The following is a 10,953-nucleotide window of genomic DNA, read 5'->3' as shown; positions in this document are numbered from 1 at the left end:
AAGCCCACAACCATTTAACCTCCCAAATCCAACTGATAGGCAGTATCATGATGGATCGAGAGACGATTAAAACTGTCAACAGCTTCATCTTTCTTGGATGCATTATTAACCTCCTTGGTACTAACAGGAAATAAGGAAATGCATTACACTGGGAAAATCTGCAATTAGGGATCTTTCCAAATTATTGAGGAGTAAAGATGCCAACTTGAGAACTAAGGCACATCTGATTCAGGCCATAGTCTTTCTGATTACTTGCTATGCATCTAAGAGGTGGACAATTAATAAGGATGACAGAAAAAGAATTGATGCCTTTGAGCTTTGGTGTTCGAGAAGAGCACTGACCATCCCATGGATGGCTAAGGGAACAAACAGATATATCTTGGAGAGGGTGCAGCCAGAGTGCTTTATGGAGGCAGGAATGATGAGGCTTTGCCTCACATACTTTGAGCATGTTGCTAGGAGGTGCTATTCCTTGGAGAAGGACATGATGCTGGGAAGGGTGGACGGTCAGCAAAGGAGAAACAGACCCTTAACTAAGTGGATTGACATGGTGACTGCTGCTCTTGTATGTCAGAAAGTGTGAGGATGGCGCAGGATAGAACAGGGCTCCTATCTTCTTCATAGGGTTGCTATGAGTCATACTCAACTCGAAGGCACCTAACAATGACAACAACAAACACCTCTAAATTCTTTACAAAAGGATATACCTTAATAAACGTTAGTTCAGGGTGGCTTTTTAGTGTTACTTCCCCCCACCTCCCCCGGCTTCTTTTCATTTGCTTCAATCTTAACTTTAAGTTCTTCAGTTGTAAGTCCTCCCATTTTCTTATCCTTTTTAAAAAAAATAACATTTTATTTTATACCAGTTTGTTTACAAACCTCCTATCATTGTTTTTCCACACTAGATATTTCCACTTTCCTTTGCCCACCCCTTTCTCCACGTTTTCCTTGATGGCAGTCACATCAGTTTTAGTTTCTGTAGAAACTCCCTTGGGTTTCACAACTAGCTGTTCTTTAGATGGAATGAAAGCTTTGCTTCTTTCCTCTTGTCTCTTCCTGAAAGCTTCTTCCTGTTTTGCCTTTACAGCTTCCATTTTTCTGTCAATTCTTCTGACTTGGCTTCAAAAAGTATTCACCACTAAGCAATTCTTTGTCAATGTGACTTTCTGGTTGTGGTGGTGGGAATAGTGTATACGCTTTCTTAACAGATTTTTCCCCCTTTGGTTCCTGTGTTTATTCACATTTTTGTGTTTGAACTGTGGCAGAAATCTTTCTCAACGTTGTGACCTTAATTCAGAATCTTTTGCCAACTCTCGTTTAATCATTAAGGTTTTAAGGCTATATATTGGATGAATATGCTTCATAGTATTTAGAACTACATTCTGAACCTCTGTTAAACCACAGAAGGGGCAAATTGCTGAAACTGTGTTTCTCTGAAACATAATATAAGTTTGTTAATAGTTTTGATGCCTTCAAAGTAGGTCCTTTGGAACCAGTAAGTTGTTGATTTCCCTTTACAAACCTGTCTTTATTTAGTACCAAAGAACCTATTTTAACACTGTCACATGCAACCTCATCCTGAAGAATTCCTATTTCCTGCTGCAATTAAATCCTCCTTGCTAAAAGTTTTAGTAGGTATCTGGCACCAATGATAATATAGGTATCAAAAAGTCTTCTTGGTTATACAGTCATACAGTCTTCAACCAGGTCCAAGTTGCATTAACATGATGTTGATGAAAGGCTTTCTGTACCAAAGCCCAGCATTCTTTCAGATAAGCCTTTCTATATTTTGGAAACAATTTTGCAAAACTGCTTTCTTCCAAGAGTCCTCTGGGACTGTCATCTTTGGAAAATTCTGGTTCTTTTCCAACCATCGGGAACAGTGAGGAGTTCAGACTCATGTTGCTTTTCCAGCTTTGACTTCTAGTTATGAAACTTCCCCTGTTTCTAGGGCTGACATGGAAGTTGCTATCTTACTATTGCTTCTGGTTGCAGCAGAAGTAGAACGCTTCTCACTGACATTGTTTTAATACAACACAATTGGTTTTATTTTTAGTCCTTTCCCCACCCCAATATATTCACAAGTGAGAAAGAGCCCTTTGGTCAACTCTGTGTGTAGATTTTAGGTCTCAAAAGTGGAATGACATAGACCTGGGAGGGAAACACAAACAAAGGAATTTGAAGCCTCTAGTAAATGATCTCCTTTCTTTTGTATCAGAGAAGTGATAAGTTAGATGTTCATTAACCATGATATCTAGGACATGATTCTCTATTTTTAATCTAAATGTGTTACATTCACTGGAAACATCACTTGAAATACTCATTTCTGCTTCGCTTACCAACAAACTCACCCACATCCTCAGAGTTTTAAAGATAATAAATGGACCTATTTCCACCAGACATCATTGCCATTCAGTAACTTGAAGAGGCCCCTGACTACAGACTTTCCCAATAAAATCCATCTCCTGATCTCCTTATTTCTGGTACTATGGGTGTTGATTGTAGAGCTAAGTGAAATGAAACTGTTGACAATTTTAATCTTTTTGTCATCTATCAAAAATGGGTTATATCTCAACATCAAGAAAACAAAAATTCTCACCACTGGACCAATAGGCAACAACATGATAGAGGAAAGACTGAAATTGCCAATGATTTTGTCTTACTTGAATTCACAATCAACACCTTTGGTACCAACAGTCAGTAGATCAGGAGATCTATTGCACTGGGCAAGTTTTCAGTCAGAGCTCTCTCCAAATTTCTGAAGAACAGTGATGTCACTTTGAAGACTAAGGTGAACCTGATTCAGGTTATAGTCTTTCAATCATTTGTGATGTGTCTGAAAGCTGAAAAATTAGTAAGGATGGTAGGAGAATTGATAACTTTGAATTGTGGTATTAGAAAAGAGTGCTTAATATCACAAGGACTGCCAAAAGGAAAAACAGATTATGTCTTGAGGAAGGTACAGTCAGACTGCTCCTTGGAGAAAAAGATGACAAAAATTCATCTAATATATTTTGGGCATGTTGCTCGGGAAGGCTATTCTTTGGCGAAGACTATCTTGCTTGGAATGGTGGAGGGTTGACCCTCAACCAGGTGGATTGAAACACTGACTGCAGCAATGGGCCCACATGTGTCAGGGACGGTGAGGATGGGCAGGGTAAGACAGGACTCAGGTCTGTTGTTCACAGGGTCACTTTGAGTCATACTTGACTTGAAGGTACCTAATAACAGCAACATCATTATGTTGCCTATTGGTCCACTTGTGAGAGTTTTTGTTTTCTTGATGTGGAAGTGTAATCCATATTGAAGGATATAGTCTTCGATCTTCTGCAACAAGTGCCTCAAGTGATCCTCAGTTTCAGCAAACAAGATTATGTCATCTGAATAACCATTCAGGCCATGGTCTTTCAGTCACTTGCTATGCATCTGAGAGCTGGACACTGAATAAGGATGACAGATGAATTGATGCGTTTGAGCTGTGGTGTTGGAGAATAACACTGAATAATTCTATGGACTTCCAAATGAAGAAACAGCTATGTCTTGGAGAAAGTACAAACCAGAGTGCTTCTTGGAGGTAAAGATGGAGAAACTTCATCTCAAATACTTTGGGCATGTAGTTAAGAGAGGCTATTCCTTTGGAAAAGGACACCATGCATCGTGTGGGAAGAGATTGCACTTCTTTTTTCCATGGAGCAACTGGCGGATTCAAACTGTCAGCCTTTGGGTAACTTCTTACCTGCTAGACCAGGCAATGATTAGAAGCTGAAACACTGTGGGCAAAGAGGGTCCTCCTCCTAGAATCAATCCTTGAATTCAGACTTGTAACTTCATGAACAATGTTGTTGTTGTTGTTGATTGCTGTTGGGTCAAGTATGACTCATAGCAACCCTATAAACAGAAGGCATGGAGCCTTTCTATAAATATCGTCATTTCTCAAAGGTCATAGCGTTTCCAGAAGCATGTTATTTAGGAAGTGGATGCCACTCCTGCTGTACTATGTTGTTGTTTGTTGCTATGTGTCGTCAAGTCACCTGCAACTTATAGCGACGCTATATACAACAGCCCTAAACCCTGCTCTATCCTATGCCAATCTTGTTGTCTCTGATACACCTACCCCCATTACTCTAGTCACTGAATCAATTCATCTCATCGAGGTTCTTCCTTGAGTACAGCACCATGCTGTACTATGAGAAAGTTAAATTTCTGTGAGGCCAAAGGCACTCACCTCAAAGTATTTCTTTATGTTGTTAGAACTTTTGAAAAGGGATTTTCTATCCATTGCCTTAGCCCCTCTGGGGGCATGGCCTTCAACTGTCTCAACTACAGACACAGTGTCACCATTGATTAGTCTTCTGCATCATCAACAGTTGTGAGACCAATAGAAGAAAAAGAGCTAACCAGACTGTAGAGGGACTGCAGTGAGGTGTAACCTGTATAGCCCTGGAGACAGAGCCAGAGTTAAAGGTTTTGCTTACTGAATTATTAAAGGAAGAGCTGTCTTGTGATTGCTGAGATTAGGCTTGCTGGACAATTGAGGAAGCCAGAAGTTTCTTGCATTTCTGATGCTGAACTAAACTTGGACTTCCACTTGTTGACTGACAAATTGTCTGAACTGAGTATTTGTGTCTTGCTGTTAACTAGGCTTGGCACTGCTCTTCAATAAATCAGAAATTTCACTGTGAGATATCCTTTTCCTCCCCCACCCCTCAACCTATTTCTTTAATAAACTACATAACTGTTAGTTAAGTAAAGTTTGTGAACCACTTGTAATGAATATCAAATCCAGTGATTAATAGAAGTAGGTGCTGGATAGTGGAGAACCATATCTGGCCTTGTGGGAATCAGTTTTATACTGTGGATGTTGTTGATGGGTACGATTCCCCTTTGTGGAGTTAGTAGATGTTGGACTCAGTTGTACCCACATTGCTCTTACTCCTTTCACAGATACATGTAATTTTTATGACAGCCATGATAAACTAAGACAATCTCAGCCATATTCAGCCAGTTTGTTTCTCTCTTTTCCTCATTGCCATCAAGTTTAAACTAACTCATAACTGACTCTCCAGGAGGTGTCAGAGGCAATAAATTACATGGGAAGAGATTGCCTACCTTTCTTCCATGGAACCACTGGTATATTCAAACTGAGAAGCACAAACTCTGGTTGTTAGCATTGCAACCAGAGTTCATGTAATTCCCCACATAATGCCCTTTCACGTACTGGATCCATCATCTCTAAGACTTTCCCCCTCTCTTTTTTTATTTTCACTTGACAAATTCTTTCTCATCCTTTTGACTCAGCTCTGGGGTACCATTTGATGGACCCTTTTCCCTTCCCTCCCCACTCCTGTCTGGTTGGGTTCATGCTTTTTCTTTCCTGTGGACATATTACTAGTATACTGTTTCCCTCATTATTGTTGTTATTATGTGCTGTGTTGCCTGAAAATCACAGCAACCCTATGAACAATAGCTCAATACACTGCTCTATCCAGTCCCAATCTTATTGTCTCTGACACACCTACCTCCATTACCCCAATCTCTGAATCAATCCATCTCATTGAGGGTCTTCCTTTCTTGTGCTGTTCCTCCACCCTCCCAAGCATGATATCCTTTTCCAAGCACTGGTACCTCCTTGCAACATGTCCAAAGTATGCCAGACGAAGCCCCAGAATCCTTGCCTCCAAGGAGTAGCTTGGTTTAATCCTCTCCAAGATGAATCTGTTTGTTTTCCTGGTAGTCCATGGTACATTCAGTACTCTTCTCCAGAACCACAGCTCAATGACATCATTTCTCCTTCTATTATTCCTAGTCATTGTCCAGCTTTCTGATGCATAGTAAGACCTGGATCAGACACACCTTAGTCTCTAGACTGACATTGTTGCTTTTCAATACTTTGGAGAGGTCTCTGATAGCAGAGTTTGCTAGTACAATTCATCTTTTAATTTCCTGGATGCTGGTGCGAAGAGTGGTGGTTGTGGAGCAATGCAATCTGAATCTGTTAATAATCTTAATCTCTTCACCATCTATCATGATGCTGCCAATTGGCCCAATGGTGAGAATCTTTGCTTTCTTGATGTTGAGCTTCAATCCTTATTGAAGGCTGCAGTCCTTGACCTTCTACAACAAGTGTTTCAAGTCCAATTTACATATTTCAACAAAAAGACACTGCCCTCGATGTGCTCACCAAGTTGTACCAAGAAATCCGGAGGACAGCCACTTGGCCAACTTATTGGAAGAGATCTAACCATTCCAAACAAAGATAACCAGACAGTGTGGAAATTATCAAACGGTAACATGTATATTACATTCAAGCAAGAGTCTGCTGAAAATTATCCAAAAAACCATTGGAACAGCACATCAACAGAGAATTGCCAGAAGTGTAGGCTGGGTTTAGAAGAGGCTGTGGTACTACGGATATTATAGCTAAAGTTAGATGGATCTTTGCTGAAAGCAGAGAGTACCAGAGGAATGCCTATCTGTGTTTCATTGACTATGTAAAGATATTTGACTGTGTGTATCATAACAAACTGTGGCTGACTCTGAGAAGAATGGGATTCCCAGAACACTTGATTATGCTTATGCGAAACCTATACTTGGACCAGGAGTCAGTTTTCAGAACAGAACAAGGAAACACTGACCGCATACTTCAAAATTGGGAAGGATGTATGCCAGGGATGTGTCCTGTCTTCATACCTTTTCAATCTATATGCAGAACAGATTAACCAGAAGACAGGGTTTTATGAGGAGAAATGTGGTATCAGGATTGGAGGAAGACTTACCAACAATCTGCATTATGCAGATGATGCAACCCTGCTTGTTGAAACTCATTAGGGTACATGGTATATTTACATGATATATTAACTATTGTTGCTGAGTAAAAGGTTAGTCACATAAGCTAAAGATGAAGAAACAGTAGTCTAGCTCTTTCTTGGGAACGAAAGAAATAGAATGGGCTGAATTATCCCTTTTAAGCAAGTAATTTGAGAAGCTGGACTTTGTAAAGAAGAATGTGACGTCAGGATTAGAGGAAGACTCATCAACAACTTGCATTATGTAGATTACACACACTTGCTTACCAAATGTGAGGAGAACTCAAAGCACTTGCTACAGAGCCTAAGGATTGTAGCCTTCAATATAAATTACATCTCAACATCAAGAAAATAAAAATCCTCACCACTGGGTCAATAGGCAACATCATGGTAGATGGAGAAAAGATTGAAATTGTCTCGACAGTTTCATCTTGGATCCACAACCAGCATGCTTGATAACAGCAGTCAGGAGATCTGAAGACCAATGACATTGGGAAAGTCTACTGTCAGAGACCTCTCCAAAGTTCTGAAGAGTAATAATTTCAGATTTAAGACTAAAGAGTAACTAATTAAAGCCATGGTCTCTTCAATTTCTTGCTATGCATCTGAGAGCTGGACAATGAATAAGGATGACAGAAGAAGAATTGATGCCGTTAAGTTGTAATGTTGGAAAAGAGTGCTCAATATCCCAGAGACTGCCATAAAGAATAAACAGATATGCTTAAAGTATAACCAGAGTGCTCCTTGGAGGTAAAGAGCTTTGTCTAACATATTTTGGACATGTGGTTAAGAGAGGCTATTCCTTGAAGAGATACACCATGCTTGGATAGATGGAGGGTCAGTGAAAGAGAGGAAGACCCTTAATGAGATGATACAGTGACTGCAGAAGTGAGTTCAAGTGTATCAGTTTACGGGGCGGGCACAGGACAAGACAGGTACAGATCTGTTGTTCATAGGGTCACTATGAGTCATACTCAACTTGATGGCACTTAAAAACAACAAGTGTCCCTGACAGTTATGTTCAAAGATAAGCACAAGGTGAGTCACAGAGTCCATGCCTGAAGCTATGTCTTTTGATTTCAAGCCTGTGCTATCACTATACCAAACAACTCACAGAGGTGAGACATCTGGAATTTTAGAGAAACTTGAATTTCCATCCTACTTCTCACTCATTACCTGAGTGGCTTTGGGTAATTGTTTGATGTCTCTGACCTTCAGTTTCTCATTTGGAGGATGAGAATGAGATAGCTAATGTGAAGAAAATAACCTGTGCCTAATGCATTGCAGGAGTGCCATCCACTTCCTAAACAACATGCCTCTGGAAACTCTATGAACGTTGATAAATGTCAATAGTTATAGAAGGGCTTCAGGCCTTTTGTTCATAAGATCGCTATGAGTCATGCTCAACTTGAAGGCCATCAACAACAATGTATTGCATGTGTTGTTGTTAGGTGCCATTCAGTCATAGGCACTATATAAACAATTTATTAAAAACTTGCCTTATCTTTCACCATTTCTCAATGTCTGTCATACTCAAGGTCTTTGCTGCAGACACTGTATAAATCCACCTTATTGAGTTCTTGCTCTCTTTCTATGATCCTTTACTTTTCCAGGCATGATGTCCTTTCCCCACAACATGCCCAGAGATGAACTTTTATCATCCTTTTTCCTAAGAAGCACCTTGGTTGTACTTCCTCCAAGACAGATTTATTTGTTCTTTAGGCAGTCCATGAGATGTAAAATATTCTTCACCAATACTACAATTGAAAGATACTGATCCTTTGTCCATCTTTTTCATTGTCCAAAATTCACATGCATTTGAAGCAATGGGAAATACCCTAATTTGGGGTGAGGTAATCTTAGTCTTCGAACTGATATTCTTGCTCTTTAGCACTTTAAAGGGTTCCTTGACAGCTGATTTGTGCAATGGAACTCAATAAAAGTCAATTGTGAATGATTGATTCCATAACTTTGATCAAGAACAGACATCAGTCTCACCAAGAACTATTCAATTCAATTACACGCATACTTATGAAGTGTTTTTAGTATCCTGGGTGTTTGTAAGATACTGCAAAGAGAAAACTACTTAATACTTCCTGAAGAGTTCACAAAGGATTTGGGGAATAACACATATCAAGTGACTCAAGTTCATGGAATGTGACCCAAAGCCAAGAGCTTTGAGGTTTCGAAGAAGGAAAAGCTCATATCCTGTTGAGTGATCAGGAAAAGCTTTATGAAATAGTATTTGAGGGGGCCTTGAAGTATGGATAGAATTTCACAGGTCTGGAGTTGACAGGGCATTCCTGGCAGAAGAGAGAATAATCTGAGCATAGGCATGAGAAGAATTCTTAAATAACAAATTTTCCAGGTGGCTGTTCACACGTTGTTGTTATTAGTTGCTCTCAAGTTGGTCCCAACTCATAGTGACCCTATGTACAACATGATAAAATATTGTCTGGTCCCGAGCCTTCTTCACAATTTTTTTTTTTTTTGTGATTGAGGCCACTGTTAAAGACATTTTGTTTACTCATGTCATTAAAGGGCTTCATTTTTTTCACTGACTTTCCACCAAACATGATGCATTATTCCAGTGACTGGTCTTTTTGATTACACATTCAAATTAGGAACATCTTGTTTTAAGAAGTCTTCTGGTTTACTCGTCTTTCAACAAGGCTTGTTCATTCTTCTGGAAGTTTTTTGGCCAAATGTTTCAATTCTTCTTCCATCTTCCGCCTTCATTGTTCAACTTTAACATGTGCATAAGGCAAATGTAAATACTATAGGATTAGTCAACTTCACCTTAGTTTTCAAAGGGCCATCTTTGCTTTTTAACATTTTAGTTTTTGCAATAGATCTTCCCAACATAATATGTGATTTGACTCGATGGCACATAACAACAACAACAACAACAACTTCCACGGATATAGATTACAGATCTAGTTAATTTGTTTCCAGATTTGTTGGCAGAGATGAGTGACCCCTTGTAGCACTGTGTCTGTTTTCTGAAACATCTTAATTGGTATCCCATAAATCCTGGAGCTTTGTTTTTCAGCAATGACTTCAGTACTTCTTGTACTTCTCTCTTCAGTATCATGGGTTCTTGATTACATGTTACTTCCTGAGGTGGTTCAGTATCCACTAATTATTTTTCACACAATGACTCTGTGTATTCTTTCTATCTTCTTTCGATGCTTCTTGCATTATTCAATGTTTTGCCCACAAAATATTTCAGTATTACAACTTGCACTTTGCATTTTTTTCCCTTGAGTGGTTTTTTTTTTCAGCTTAAGAAATGCCAAATATGTTCTTACCTTGGTTTTGTGATTCTAGGCCTTTGCACATTTCATTATAATATTTTACTGTAAAAATAGCAAGGGCAGCATGAGGATGGCCATACTGACCTTTACTAACTTCACTAAGGGGAATTGTCCCCATCAACAACAACATCAACAACACAAAACAAATTCCTATGAGGTCAGACATGTCTCCCAAGTTCCCATGCCCCATTTTACTAATCCCACACCAATCTCATTGCTTTACTAAGTCCAAAATCCTATGCGATAGCTCACACACCACACAGAACTATACTGGGATGTCAAAAGGTTGTAACTTAGTTTGGTAGCAGAATAGTCAGGACAGCTTCCAAAATGTGTTCACAGATGCCTCAGCCTTGAACCTCATAGCTTTAGATCAGTGTTACAAAGCTCTCTGTCCTACCAGTTTTGGTTCCCCATCCTGCTTTTCTGCCCAGTTGTCCAATAAACTTGGTCAAAGGCTCTTAGCTCCAATTCCTGATGTAGGAGTGCCAAGGCCTTGTCTCATGTCAGGTCTCTGGTTCTCTGCTGTGGCTGCTGTGTCTATTGCTCCTGTAGGGTATAGTCCGGCTGGTGCAAGGATCTCTGGCTCCCAAGGACACACTCTATTTTCTTGCTTTACCTTTTACTAGTGGAGAAGGTCCTCCAATTCTACTGCTGGATTTGCTCAATTTAATGGCGAGACTAGCCAGTCCTCTTGTGGATAGGCTAACACACCCTGTTCACATTTCCTCAACCATCCATATGGCAAGGTTAATAGATAGGGAAGTCATTTTGGACAATAAACCTTTTTTTTTTTTTACAATAAACCTTTAATATCAGGTTTACCTTCT

At 39.6% G+C, this 10,953-nt stretch overlaps 1 pseudogene; it reads right to left on the bottom strand.

Moving 5' to 3' along the window:
- Window positions 1–1,121: 1,121 nt before the first annotated feature.
- On the bottom strand, window positions 1,122–2,357 carry LOC102862381 (annotated as a pseudogene).
- Window positions 2,358–10,953: the final 8,596 nt, after the last annotated feature.

The sequence above is a fragment of the Elephantulus edwardii genome, unplaced genomic scaffold, assembly GCF_000299155.1.
Source record: "Elephantulus edwardii isolate Elephantulus edwardi_28Jun2011 unplaced genomic scaffold, EleEdw1.0 scaffold00250, whole genome shotgun sequence".
Lineage (NCBI taxonomy): Eukaryota > Metazoa > Chordata > Mammalia > Macroscelidea > Macroscelididae > Elephantulus > Elephantulus edwardii.
Note: the sequence above shows the minus strand (reverse complement) of the source record. Positions and strands in the feature narration are given on the sequence as shown.